Raw genomic sequence first — 16,102 nt, forward strand, 5'->3', positions numbered from 1 at the left:
TTATATCGTACGAGTCTACGATGTGGAAAACGAATGTCAAGTGAATTTAGCGAGGTAACGCCGACCTACACCCGGAAGTAAATGCACTATCAGAGTGTTGACAAATACTTGCTACGACGCTGCCATTTCTAGGCTCTCTGACGAGGCAGCTCTTCAGCGAAATGCTTGCCGTGATTCTCCGATACGGTTCTTCAGAGTGGTGACGCGCGCGCACGTTTGGTTTTTATGCGGCGTTCTCCCCTGATGGTTTCTGACGTCGCCTTGTGGGCTATGTATACATATGAGACATTCAATTATCATTAATCCAGAATGATACAAGTTTCAGCTTCCGGCGTGGAAGAAGGCTGTTGACGCCGACATTATATCATTTCAACGTAGGGAAAGCAAAACGGATCATTCAATGTTTCTCATTCAACATAAAGCATGTGAGATAATTTTCCGTAACGTTCATAATCATCTAAAAATACAAACGAAGTAAAAATACACCGGAAGCTTATTCGAATTGAATATAACGCTTTGCACCTCGATGTCGAATTTGTCCACTTGCAATCTTTTGCAGCACACACATAGAATGTCATGATTACCACGAGAATGAAGAAATATGTTGGTAAGGATGGAAGCAAGAAGAGACGCAGTCAACAAATATTCTATTCCTCATGGCATTCATTTCATTTGACACGTAAGAAGAGGTAAAGCGGGAATTTACTTTCGTTAACACGAAAGATATGCCGCACATATTGATAACGAGGAAGTCTGCGTCTTCATACGTTTCCTCCTTGAAATCTGTATGCTCTATTATATACTAAGTAGCCCGATCATTGTTCCAGTAATGTTACCCTCTTGTTTGACCCCGTAACGATGAACAGATTCCAAATCCATGTCTCCCTTCCTGGGTTGTTTTTTGTGTTTTATTGCTTGGAATTCCTGAAGCACACCACTGTGCCTTCCCCCCTCGTGGGTTAGGTCTCAAAACTAAACCGCTTTGTATCCAATGGCATAATTTATCCAGACAGCATCAGCATAAGACTATCAAACAAAGCCTTCCATTTACAGTTGCAGCACTCTAACCAGCACTGACCAAAGTGTAATCCACGGTCATGGTCCTAAATTACCAGCTGTCTGCTACTGTGGCAAAGTCCGTACTACACTTTCGATTCCGCAGCACCATTTTATCTGGTAACACTGTGTAGTTGCACAGTTGTGCTACCAGGTCTGTCCTCACACTGTCAACTTTATGTATCTCACTTCTCCTGTAGCGTAGATCACGAGGAGCCCAAGTAAATGAGTGTATTCTGCATGACGTAACATTCAGTATTCCCTTCTTTCATAGCCACTCTTCATGTGCATCGATACCAAATAGTAATGCGAAAACTCTTGCGAGTGAGAGAATGACAATTACAATCGTAACAAGAACAAGCAAATAATGAATGATGTTTATTCCAACGCAGAACGAGAATGGCTTTAAATACAAAAATCTGTATCTGTATCTATATCCATATCTATTGATCTTTGAGTTGGCACAATGCAAATATATTCTTAGCATTTAGTTACTGAATTTAGTTCTGGATGTTTGCAGAGAAAAGGAAAAGTCGGTACTTCTCGCTAGTGTAATATAATGTGAACCAGCAACTACCCTTTCCTTAGAACACGACTCAAGCAGGTCCTCAAGTAGGTAGCAAGGCACTGCTGCATTCTGTTCCCTGACATTGCTCTGATGACGGTTAATGCAGATAGTTCCGATTATGAAATACAAAACGTATTGCAGGTTAGTTCCTAGGATAGTAACATTAAATTTGCGTTGTAGACGGCACATGAACGTGACGACTATCCATATTACTCATCAATATAAAAAGACAATATTTTGGGAATTTAGCAGGATTACTCAAAATGAATTCTGAAATTGGGTGACTGACTGCACAGGTGCTAAACGTCGTCAAGAGTATACGATGTCCTAATCGCATTAGGAATATGAAGATCGTCTTCGACAGCTCGCAACTTTCACATTGCTATCTCCACCCTACTCCAGACAGCCCTCGGTGGAGTTGCACTACGTTGCCGATGTTATGGAAGGCCTTCAAACCGACAACAGACCACATATTGAAAAATACAAGCGAATTCTCTTGCAGCGTAAGCTTATTGTAACTAATCTAAAAATTATTGGAGAGGAACATTGTCCTATTCAAAAAAAGTAAAATGTTACACACTGTTGACGTCAAACGGACATTATCTATGTCCTGTCTTGTGTCCTACTCATCTATAATATCAAGTGTACTATGAAAATGATTATATATAATGGATGATAGGGTAATGCATTGATACCAGATCGTGGGGGCCGGCCGGTGTGGCCGTGCGGTTCTAGGCGCTTCAGTCTGGAACCGCGTGACCGCTACGGTCGCAGGTTCGAATCCTGCCTCGGGCATGGATGTGAGTGATGTCCTTAGGTTAGTTAGGTTTAAGTAGTTCTAAGTTCTAGGGGACTGATGACCTTAGAAGTTAAGTCCCATAGTGCTCAGAGCCATTTGAACCATTTGAACTATTTAACACAAAATGACATTAAACATTAAAGTTATTCACGAGCAGCTAGTTGAGAATATGTATGAACATTAAATGACACGACGAACTGAAATAATATGACGAAGAGTTCAGCGCTCACTGGGAATAGAGCCCCACACATATCGTTGTTGACTACACACAAAGAGACGTCAGCTACCGAATTTTTCTCCACCAGCTGCTCAGAATAGCATCTTGAACTTACAGTCATCTCGCAAATAGTTCTGTGTCTCACTGGGAGTTAAAAACGTCAGATATCGTTAGTGTTGACAACGAATGAAAATACATTAAAAATCAAAATTATTATCCACCAGCAGATAGGTGTTCTCATGATAGAGCTTGATAATACATAATTAAATCTTTAGTGCCGGGCCAGGATTCGATCCCAATCACGCATAATATGTGAAGGTGTTGAGGAATCTGCAGTTTTGAACAAACAACAAATTGTAGCCGAGCTGTATTGCCACGAAGGGATCAAATTCCGCGTTAAGGGCGGTCTGAGTTGCATTCCCAGTTTGGAACCAATTTTATCGACATACAGAAGCTCAAATAAAAGATGGAATAAGTGTCCTGTGACCATACATAGCGTTTGTGTCGTCACTTGAAATAAATAACTAGTATAAGAAAGGTTACTGGTGATAGAGTTTCTACATGTCGCCACTCCAGACTTTATTGTGGTTCAACCTACCGTCTACTTGGTAAAGAAGGAATATCATCTTTAATGTGAATTTTCAGACCGCGCAGCCATTATATCTCCTTCACTTGGTGTAGCCAGGAGAGAATGGAATCTGTCTCTCCCTATCTAAAATCATTGACGGAAGTGGGAATCGAACCCAGACCATCGGTATAACAACCTACCATCCGTCCCACAGACCACGAAATCCTCTTCTCTGCGAGTCATTTTTCTATCGTAACGCAGTTGCGCCACACTGGATGAGAATTCTGACACACAGGCTCCCTGTAGTAATTTGCAGCATGTTCAGTAAATTCATTTACTTGGTTGACCGAATCACCATGAACTAGCTGCCTCAGCTACCCAGTGCATACATTCGACTATTTTGTAATCACAGAAATAAAATCACGTAACTGCCACCTACACACAACTGCCAACAGTGTAGGATGCAGAAGTTTAAATAGGAAGTGTTCCTTTCCACTTGAGCTATTCTATTGCGCTATCTGTTACTAGAAAACGTCGTTCAGTCCAAAAGAAAAGCTGTAACTGTTTGTCTCTCAGAAGTCAAGACCTGGCCATATGCATAATCTCACAGTGCTGTGGAATCCAAAAGTTCTGGAGGAATAGTTGCCGAGCTCTGGAGCTGCTGTAGCTACGTGTCAGCTTGTAGCATAGATAAGATGTCGCGAGTTCGAATACATTCAGTGCTACATTTTTTAAAACGCAATTCTGCTCTCTGCTGAAGGTATCAATCTAATGGAACTTTGAACATAATTCCCTTCACTTCTCAACCCAAAGTAGTCGCATGTGGAAAAAGGGCTAACTACTGTGACATTTTGTTCTATTCAGGTTTAATAGACAGCAGGCAGCAGATGCATCTCGAAGATGTGCAGGGAGAGCGCATCGTGCCATAATATGTCAGAAAAGTATTTTCTACATTAGCCGTCGTGTGGTAGTGATATTTTATTCTTCTTCAAACTTTGTTTGACAGCTTTAACTCAGAACAAGTTTTCTACATGCATGTAATCAATAAACTGCATGTGCATTGTCAGACTGTCATAGGTAACATCAGAGAATTCGCATATATCGTTGATGATTAATTTCTCTCTCATGTTTACTATTGTTTTAACAACACTAAAGGAAACCTTACGAAAATTGTGCACTGTATTATAAGAAATGAAATAAAACTAACCATGATAACCTTACGACGAAAGTATCTGTACACAAGCATGCCTCTATCGACACGAATTAGTAAAATACTACTCACTTAGATTTTGATTGGGTCTGTGTTTAATTGGTATGCTGTGTCATACTCAAGAGGTATGCAAATGTGGCATTTCATAAATATAGTTACGTATTCCTAGAAACCCAAAATTCGCTTGTCAGCAGCGGAAAGAGGCCTTACCTGTTGTGCAGCATTGTAAGTTTTTCAACATTGCACTATGAGCTGAAAGCATTTTCTTGCGATTTCCTTATTGATGTTTGATCTGACTGCTTGTAGCTCTTTCACAGAAGGGATAAAAACGTTACAGTCAGTGAGACTGGAACTGCGAACCGTAACAGACGCTTTTTCACAGGTCAGCACGTTACCACAGAGCTGGCGAGGAGGTATGGGTCTTAGCTTCCTATTACGACGGCAATAGTAACTAGAACTCGTAAACCGCTATTTGAAGGTCGAGATTAGTTGCGGTTTCCACCTGCAACGACTTTCCTGGGCTGAAAACCGTAAATTTTCAATCTTTTGTTACCCTTCAAGCGATAATAACTCAGATTATTCAATGGAAATGACAGGTAAAATCAAGTGAACTTTGAGGCTTAATTCCGTGCACACCAGGAAGTAACTCGTCGATCACAGAGTTGCCAAACATACGTTGCCTTGTTGCCAAATCTCAGTTACAGTACTAGCAGGAAGAAGACGAACCGATGTGATCCTACAGCGGTCTGGGAAGTGACCATAGCTGGTGTCTCCAAGTCGCGGCTGCTACGGCCTGGAATACGTAATGCGTCTGATTCGCTTTCTGTAACTAGGTTTAGGGACTGGAGCGTAGTTACTAATAATACTCAGAACTGATTGCAAACTGAGCATCATAAATCAGTAACTCTCATTGTTGTTTTTATATTTCTTTCGTAAGTGTACTCAAAACTAAGAAAGTCATTCACAGGCGTTTTCGTGCCTCGCCGATAGTCGAGCACAACATACAAATAAAAAAAAAAAAAAAAGAATGTGTGTGTGTGTGTGTTTGTGTGTGTGTGTGTGTGTGAGAGAGAGAGAGAGAGAGAGAGAGAGAGAGCGAGAGAGAGAGAGAGATAAATAAAAAGCAATGAGAGAGAGTGTAAAAAATTGTTGTAAAGAAATTGAATCATGGTATTTAAAGAAATCTTTCATTAAAATGACACGTTCCACATCATTACGAAATGTCGTATTCATGATCTATGGAACAAGAGTTAATCTAATGTAATCTAATCTAATCTAATCTAATCACATCATATTGATGATTAGCCATGAAGAGTCATGAATTACCGAAATTTTGGCCAATACCAGTAACCAAATCTAAACTTGAAAATAAAAGACGACAATTTTTGTAATAAACCGTGACTCCTATCAAGACCCTTTTGTCCCTGTTATCTAACCACGAAAGATGTCTGATATACCTCCATTCTGAAGTAACAAAGTGTGCATGCATTTAAAGATGAAGTGCATGATGTGAAGTTCTGTGACGGAGATACGAACCCAACACGTAATCCGATTGTTAACTAAGAAAAATCAAATGTTACGTATCGGTTTTTCTTACGAGCCGCTAGGTGTCTGAATCTAAAATAAGGATACAAACTTTTGTGCCTAAGCGACAATCGAACTGCACACCTACCGTGCATCCACGAATATAGCTTAAGTATCAGTTGCTTACTCATGAACAGTAAGATGTGTGCGTGTTTGACCAGAAATAACGACACCTGTTGCGATTGTTGGAAACACATGAACAGACATTGAAATTGCGCGTTAATTTTCACTAGCAGGTGGGTGTGCACTTGATAAAGCTAGAAATGAAATTATGAATATTTTTGTACTGGATCAGGTTTCAGACCCACATACTTACCTTTGGAGGAGACCTAGAGAAGATTGCAGTCTTGGGAAAAGGAACGAAATGACTGAACTATACTGTTCCGAGAGATTCAGATCCTCGAAAGAGGAGATACGAATTCGAATCACAGTCCAGCACCAAATTTTTAAACGTCTCTAGTTCAATCAAGTACAAGTAAAATAAGAGCCCTGTCCCTTTAAATGGCTATCGGTTCATCAAATAAAATAAAATTTTCTAATGTAAGTAAGCTTACTGGCGACTGTATTTCTGTTTACCATGACTTCCGCTGTGTCATTTCCCAACGTAAACCGGCTCTGCCCAGTTGGTAATGAAGGAACGTGATGTTTAATGCGGATTCTGGATTATAACGTCTTTCTCTTGAGGTTACCAGAGGTAAAATAAATCTGTTTGTGCCTCTTAAAAGTAAATGCCTGAACCCACGCATTGCACCTGTGATAGCTCGTTCCACCATACCATTGTGGCGACATTACCCAGCCCCAAGAGTGTGCTGTAACAAATGATGTGCTTAGCTTACAAAATCAGTCACGGTGGAAAAAATGCGAGTCTATTAAATGGTCAAGTAGAAGCAAGCTTCTGACGCAGAGATTATGCTATTCTCATGTCAGCAGGATGTAAAGACTCTTGTAGGCATCATAGGCTGGATGTGAAGCCATTTTGATTTTTCACAAATTCAGCAAATTTCTTAAGTCGAGAAAATCCACTGTGAAGTGTGAAGTTACCGGATAATTCGATTATTACTGTTATTACTACTACCATTTTATTCATACCGCTGCTGGAACACGACCGTAGTCTTCAGGTAAAACGCAAGACCAGCTAATATGACGTCTGGCGACCGAAAGCACATATCGACAAAATTTTTATCGCCCCTTTCCTCTCGGTGCTGAAGCTATGAGTGTAATTCAAGCGAATCTACAATATCATATTAGCTGGTCTCGCGTTTTACCTCAAGACTACGGTCGTAGTCAAGAGTAATGTACTAAGACTGGAGTCAAGACTTCCTCTGTGAAGTGCTGCAGTCCACATGTTGCTAGATCGAGCATATTGCCGGACATAGAATTCTGAGAGGAGCACGACTGTATTGTCCACCTTACGTGAACGACTCGGCGGTCAATTTTTTGGTCTGAGACTGTATCTACAACACATACTGCACGCTGAAGACCCAGAAGAATCTTAAAAAAATGTCGTTTATGAGAGCAACGTTAACCATAGCGTTCGAAGTATTCATAGTATTGTATACGTGTGTGTAAACGCCTTCCAATGACCACTCAAGAAAGACAAGGATACACAGTCTAGCTCCAATATTATAAATACGCCTCAGTTTGTGGATGAACTCAGTCTTAGGTTGATAATAATTGTGAAAATTTAGCAGCACTGTACCCATTGGTGTTAAACTCGTTTTCAACCAATGATTCCCACAGCTACAGGGATACTACTTGTGATACCTCTTAGACAAAATACTTAAGCAGTGTTATCAGACGAAAAGATCAACCTGACACAAACTGTGGGAAGTTTGTTTTACAACCTTTGTACCTGGATATTCAGCTTTTTCCTATTTGAGATATCTGTGAACGTTGCTGCTTAAGACGATTTAAGCAGAAACTAAATTCCCTCAGCTTCGACAATGTTTAAAGAAATCGTCTTATTGGCACTAAATCGTGGTTTGTGAATTGTTTACCGGCCGTACTATGCCGTATTTTGCCGGTTGGAAGGCAAAAGCTTATTGACAAATTTCACACAGAAATTACTGTTATAGTGTACTTATGGAGCCAAATGAGTGAATTGCGTATTTTCCGGTGAGAAAGAGCACTGGCAAACAGTCCTCGCTACATTAGGTTATTTAAACTGGTGTCACTCTGATCTAGAATTTATGGTCAGCGACTAAGTGTAAGGTCAACGTTTCGGATGCGAGTTTTGCGACTGTGAAATACTTTCCTACATTATAGAAGCGAATATTAAATTTGAACTAATATTGCGAAAATTTTGTACTTGGACAGCTTAGAATGAAAATACTTCTGTTTATTTCAAAGGGAAACAATAGATTTTCTAAAACACTGTCTGTCATACACAACTTGAAACAGGTCATGTCGACCAAATCATGTGGAAGAACTAACAGCAACGTATATCGGAAGGCAGTAAGATCTCTTGCCTTTTGGTTTGTCAGTACTCGATAGCCATTTCTAGGCGAAAGTAAATGAAGAAAGGCAGTGCGTTTTTGTTACCAAGTAACGTCTTCGTCAATTGCTTCAGTTTTAAAGTAATCTACGAGTAATTGCTGGTGTTTGATATTAACATGAAATGGATTCCGTAGACAGGGAAAGAACCTGTTCTTGGGAAACTACATCTATAGTGACCAAAAGGCATTAAATGATGTTCAAACACTTGTGTTACAGCAGCGGTATGAATAAAACGATAGTAGTAATAACAGTAATAATCGAATTATCCGGTAACTTCACACTTCACAGTGGATTTTCTCGACTTAAGAAATTTGCTGAATTTGTGAAAAATCAAAATGGCTTCACATCCAGCCTATGATGCCTACAAGAGTCTTTACATCCTGCTGACATGAGAATAGCATAATCTCTGCGTCAGAAGCTTGCTTCTACTTGACCATTTAATAGACTCGCATTTTTTCCACCGTGACTGATTTTGTAAGCTAAGCACATCATTTGTTACAGCACACTCTTGGGGCTGGGTAATGTCGCCACAATGGTATGGTGGAACGAGCTATCACAGGTGCAATGCGTGGGTTCAGGCATTTACTTTTAAGAGGCACAAACAGATTTATTTTACCTCTGGTAACCTCAAGAGAAAGACGTTATAATCCAGAATCCGCATTAAACATCACGTTCCTTCATTACCAACTGGGCAGAGCCGGTTTACGTTGGGAAATGACACAGCGGAAGTCATGGTAAACAGAAATACAGTCGCCAGTAAGCTTACTTACATTAGAAAATTTTATTTTATTTGATGAACCGATAGCCATTTAAAGGGACAGGGCTCTTATTTTACTTGTACTTGATTGAACTAGAGACGTTTAAAAATTTGGTGCTGGACTGTGATTCGAATTCGTATCTCCTCTTTCGAGGATCTGAATCTCTCGGAACAGTATAGTTCAGTCATTTCGTTCCTTTTCCCAAGACTGCAATCTTCTCTAGGTCTCCTCCAAAGGTAAGTATGTGGGTCTGAAACCTGATCCAGTACAAAAATATTCATAATTTCATTTCTAGCTTTATCAAGTGCACACCCACCTGCTAGTGAAAATTAACGCGCAATTTCAATGTCTGTTCATGTGTTTCCAACAATCGCAACAGGTGTCGTTATTTCTGGTCAAACACGCACACATCTTACTGTTCATGAGTAAGCAACTGATACTTAAGCTATATTCGTGGATGCACGGTAGGTGTGCAGTTCGATTGTCGCTTAGGCACAAAAGTTTGTATCCTTATTTTAGATTCAGACACCTAGCGGCTCGTAAGAAAAACCGATACGTAACATTTGATTTTTCTTAGTTAACAATCGGATTACGTGTTGGGTTCGTATCTCCGTCACAGAACTTCACATCATGCACTTCATCTTTAAATGCATGCACACTTTGTTACTTCAGAATGGAGGTATATCAGACATCTTTCGTGGTTAGATAACAGGGACAAAAGGGTCTTGATAGGAGTCACGGTTTATTACAAAAATTGTCGTCTTTTATTTTCAAGTTTAGATTTGGTTACTGGTATTGGCCAAAATTTCGGTAATTCATGACTCTTCATGGCTAATCATCAATATGATGTGATTAGATTAGATTAGATTAGATTACATTAGATTAACTCTTGTTCCATAGATCATGAATACGACATTTCGTAATGATGTGGAACGTGTCATTTTAATGAAAGATTTCTTTAAATACCATGATTCAATTTCTTTACAACAATTTTTTACACTCTCTCTCATTGCTTTTTATTTATCTCTCTCTCTCTCTCGCTCTCTCTCTCTCTCTCTCTCTCTCTCTCACACACACACACACACACACAAACACACACACACACACATTCTTTTTTTTTTTTTTTTTTTTGTATGTTGTGCTCGACTATCGGCGAGGCACGAAAACGCCTGTGAATGACTTTCTTAGTTTTGAGTACACTTACGAAAGAAATATAAAAACAACAATGAGAGTTACTGATTTATGATGCTCAGTTTGCAATCAGTTCTGAGTATTATTAGTAACTACGCTCCAGTCCCTAAACCTAGTTACAGAAAGCGAATCAGACGCATTACGTATTCCAGGCCGTAGCAGCCGCGACTTGGAGACACCAGCTATGGTCACTTCCCAGACCGCTGTAGGATCACATCGGTTCGTCTTCTTCCTGCTAGTACTGTAACTGAGATTTGGCAACAAGGCAACGTATGTTTGGCAACTCTGTGATCGACGAGTTACTTCCTGGTGTGCACGGAATTAAGCCTCAAAGTTCACTTGATTTTACCTGTCATTTCCATTGAATAATCTGAGTTATTATCGCTTGAAGGGTAACAAAAGATTGAAAATTTACGGTTTTCAGCCCAGGAAAGTCGTTGCAGGTGGAAACCGCAACTAATCTCGACCTTCAAATAGCGGTTTACGAGTTCTAGTTACTATTGCCGTCGTAATAGGAAGCTAAGACCCATACCTCCTCGCCAGCTCTGTGGTAACGTGCTGACCTGTGAAAAAGCGTCTGTTACGGTTCGCAGTTCCAGTCTCACTGACTGTAACGTTTTTATCCCTTCTGTGAAAGAGCTACAAGCAGTCAGATCAAACATCAATAAGGAAATCGCAAGAAAATGCTTTCAGCTCATAGTGCAATGTTGAAAAACTTACAATGCTGCACAACAGGTAAGGCCTCTTTCCGCTGCTGACAAGCGAATTTTGGGTGTCTAGGAATACGTAACTATATTTATGAAATGCCACATTTGCATACCTCTTGATTATGACACAGCATACCAATTAAACACAGACCCAATCAAAATCTAAGTGAGTAGTATTTTACTAATTCGTGTCGATAGAGGCATGCTTGTGTACAGATACTTTCGTCGTAAGGTTATCATGGTTAGTTTTATTTCATTTCTTATAATACAGTGCACAATTTTCGTAAGGTTTCCTTTAGTGTTGTTAAAACAATAGTAAACATGAGAGAGAAATTAATCATCAACGATATATGCGAATTCTCTGATGTTACCTATGACAGTCTGACAATGCACATGCAGTTTATTGATTACATGCATGTAGAAAACTTGTTCTGAGTTAAAGCTGTCAAACAAAGTTTGAAGAAGAATAAAATATCACTACCACACGACGGCTAATGTAGAAAATACTTTTCTGACATATTATGGCACGATGCGCTCTCCCTGCACATCTTCGAGATGCATCTGCTGCCTGCTGTCTATTAAACCTGAATAGAACAAAATGTCACAGTAGTTAGCCCTTTTTCCACATGCGACTACTTTGGGTTGAGAAGTGAAGGGAATTATGTTCAAAGTTCCATTAGATTGATACCTTCAGCAGAGAGCAGAATTGCGTTTTAAAAAATGTAGCACTGAATGTATTCGAACTCGCGACATCTTATCTATGCTACAAGCTGACACGTAGCTACAGCAGCTCCAGAGCTCGGCAACTATTCCTCCAGCACTGTGAGATTATGCATATGGCCAGGTCTTGACTTCTGAGAGACAAACAGTTACAGCTTTTCTTTTGGACTGAACGACGTTTTCTAGTAACAGATAGCGCAATAGAATAGCTCAAGTGGAAAGGAACACTTCCTATTTAAACTTCTGCATCCTACACTGTTGGCAGTTGTGTGTAGGTGGCAGTTACGTGATTTTATTTCTGTGATTACAAAATAGTCGAATGTATGCACTGGGTAGCTGAGGCAGCTAGTTCATGGTGATTCGGTCAACCAAGTAAATGAATTTACTGAACATGCTGCAAATTACTACAGGGAGCCTGTGTGTCAGAATTCTCATCCAGTGTGGCGCAACTGCGTTACGATAGAAAAATGACTCGCAGAGAAGAGGATTTCGTGGTCTGTGGGACGGATGGTAGGTTGTTATACCGATGGTCTGGGTTCGATTCCCACTTCCGTCAATGATTTTAGATAGGGAGAGACAGATTCCATTCTCTCCTGGCTACACCAAGTGAAGGAGATATAATGGCTGCGCGGTCTGAAAATTCACATTAAAGATGATATTCCTTCTTTACCAAGTAGACGGTAGGTTGAACCACAATAAAGTCTGGAGTGGCGACATGTAGAAACTCTATCACCAGTAACCTTTCTTATACTAGTTATTTATTTCAAGTGACGACACAAACGCTATGTATGGTCACAGGACACTTATTCCATCTTTTATTTGAGCTTCTGTATGTCGATAAAATTGGTTCCAAACTGGGAATGCAACTCAGACCGCCCTTAACGCGGAATTTGATCCCTTCGTGGCAATACAGCTCGGCTACAATTTGTTGTTTGTTCAAAACTGCAGATTCCTCAACACCTTCATATATTACGCGTGAATGGGATCGAATCCTGGCCCGGCACTAAAGATTTAATTATGTATTATCAAGCTCTATCATGAGAACACCTATCTGCTGGTGGATAATAATTTTGATTTTTAATGTATTTTCATTCGTTGTCAACACTAACGATATCTGACGTTTTTAACTCCCAGTGAGACACAGAACTATTTGCGAGATGACTGTAAGTTCAAGATGCTATTCTGAGCAGCTGGTTGAGAAAAATTCGGTAGCTGACGTCTCTTTGTGTGTAGTCAACAACGATATGTGTGGGGCTCTATTCCCAGTGAGCGCTGAACTCTTCGTCATATTATTTCAGTTCGTCGTGTCATTTAATGTTCATACATATTCTCAACTAGCTGCTCGCGAATAACTTTAATGTTTAATGTCATTTTGTGTTAAATAGTTCAAATGGTTCAAATGGCTCTGAGCACTATGGGACTTAACTTCTAAGGTCATCAGTCCCCTAGAACTTAGAACTACTTAAACCTAACTAACCTAAGGACTTCACTCCAGACTGAAGCGCCTAGAACCGCACGGCCACACCGGCCGGCCCCCACGATCTGGTATCAATGCATTACCCTATCATCCATTATATATAATCATTTTCATAGTACACTTGATATTATAGATGAGTAGGACACAAGACAGGACATAGATAATGTCCGTTTGACGTCAACAGTGTGTAACATTTTACTTTTTTTGAATAGGACAATGTTCCTCTCCAATAATTTTTAGATTAGTTACAATAAGCTTACGCTGCAAGAGAATTCGCTTGTATTTTTCAATATGTGGTCTGTTGTCGGTTTGAAGGCCTTCCATAACATCGGCAACGTAGTGCAACTCCACCGAGGGCTGTCTGGAGTAGGGTGGAGATAGCAATGTGAAAGTTGCGAGCTGTCGAAGACGATCTTCATATTCCTAATGCGATTAGGACATCGTATACTCTTGACGACGTTTAGCACCTGTGCAGTCAGTCACCCAATTTCAGAATTCATTTTGAGTAATCCTGCTAAATTCCCAAAATATTGTCTTTTTATATTGATGAGTAATATGGATAGTCGTCACGTTCATGTGCCGTCTACAACGCAAATTTAATGTTACTATCCTAGGAACTAACCTGCAATACGTTTTGTATTTCATAATCGGAACTATCTGCATTAACCGTCATCAGAGCAATGTCAGGGAACAGAATGCAGCAGTGCCTTGCTACCTACTTGAGGACCTGCTTGAGTCGTGTTCTAAGGAAAGGGTAGTTGCTGGTTCACATTATATTACACTAGCGAGAAGTACCGACTTTTCCTTTTCTCTGCAAACATCCAGAACTAAATTCAGTAACTAAATGCTAAGAATATATTTGCATTGTGCCAACTCAAAGATCAATAGATATGGATATAGATACAGATACAGATTTTTGTATTTAAAGCCATTCTCGTTCTGCGTTGGAATAAACATCATTCATTATTTGCTTGTTCTTGTTACGATTGTAATTGTCATTCTCTCACTCGCAAGAGTTTTCGCATTACTATTTGGTATCGATGCACATGAAGAGTGGCTATGAAAGAAGGGAATACCGAATGTTACGTCATGCAGAATACACTCATTTACTTGGGCTCCTCGTGATCTACGCTACAGGAGAAGTGAGATACATAAAGTTGACAGTGTGAGGACAGACCTGGTAGCACAACTGTGCAACTACACAGTGTTACCAGATAAAATGGTGCTGCGGAATCGAAAGTGTAGTACGGACTTTGCCACAGTAGCAGACAGCTGGTAATTTAGGACCATGACCGTGGATTACACTTTGGTCAGTGCTGGTTAGAGTGCTGCAACTGTAAATGGAAGGCTTTGTTTGATAGTCTTATGCTGATGCTGTCTGGATAAATTATGCCATTGGATACAAAGCGGTTTAGTTTTGAGACCTAACCCACGAGGGGGGAAGGCACAGTGGTGTGCTTCAGGAATTCCAAGCAATAAAACACAAAAAACAACCCAGGAAGGGAGACATGGATTTGGAATCTGTTCATCGTTACGGGGTCAAACAAGAGGGTAACATTACTGGAACAATGATCGGGCTACTTAGTATATAATAGAGCATACAGATTTCAAGGAGGAAACGTATGAAGACGCAGACTTCCTCGTTATCAATATGTGCGGCATATCTTTCGTGTTAACGAAAGTAAATTCCCGCTTTACCTCTTCTTACGTGTCAAATGAAATGAATGCCATGAGGAATAGAATATTTGTTGACTGCGTCTCTTCTTGCTTCCATCCTTACCAACATATTTCTTCATTCTCGTGGTAATCATGACATTCTATGTGTGTGCTGCAAAAGATTGCAAGTGGACAAATTCGACATCGAGGTGCAAAGCGTTATATTCAATTCGAATAAGCTTCCGGTGTATTTTTACTTCGTTTGTATTTTTAGATGATTATGAACGTTACGGAAAATTATCTCACATGCTTTATGTTGAATGAGAAACATTGAATGATCCGTTTTGCTTTCCCTACGTTGAAATGATATAATGTCGGCGTCAACAGCCTTCTTCCACGCCGGAAGCTGAAACTTGTATCATTCTGGATTAATGATAATTGAATGTCTCATATGTATACATAGCCCACAAGGCGACGTCAGAAACCATCAGGGGAGAACGCCGCATAAAAACCAAACGTGCGCGCGCGTCTCCACTCTGAAGAACCGTATCGGAGAATCACGGCAAGCATTTCGCTGAAGAGCTGCCTCGTCAGAGAGCCTAGAAATGGCAGCGTCGTAGCAAGTATTTGTCAACACTCTGATGGTGCATTTACTTCCGGGTGTAGGTCGGCGTTACCTCGCTAAATTCACTTGACATTCGTTTTCCACATCGTAGACTCGTACGATATAATCCACTGCAAGATGACACAATTAGAAAGTATATTTAATTTCTGGACTCCAAGAACGGCGTTCTTCACATAAGTAACACCTGTTTGTGTGTGCATTCGGGAGGACGACGGTGCAATCCCGCGCCCGGCCATCCTGATTTAGGTTTTCAATGATTTCCCTAAATCGACCGAGCGAGGTGGCGCAGTGGTTAGCACACTGGACTCGCATTCGGGAGGACGACGGTTCAATCCCGTCTCCGGCCATCCTGATTTAGGTTTTCCGTGATTTCCCTAAATCGTTTCAGGCAAATGCCGCGATGGTTCCTTTGAAAGGCACGGCCGATTTCCTTCCCAATCCTCCCCTAACCCGAGCTAGCGCTCCGTCTC

This window comes from Schistocerca nitens, chromosome 10, assembly GCF_023898315.1.
Source record: "Schistocerca nitens isolate TAMUIC-IGC-003100 chromosome 10, iqSchNite1.1, whole genome shotgun sequence".
Lineage (NCBI taxonomy): Eukaryota > Metazoa > Arthropoda > Insecta > Orthoptera > Acrididae > Schistocerca > Schistocerca nitens.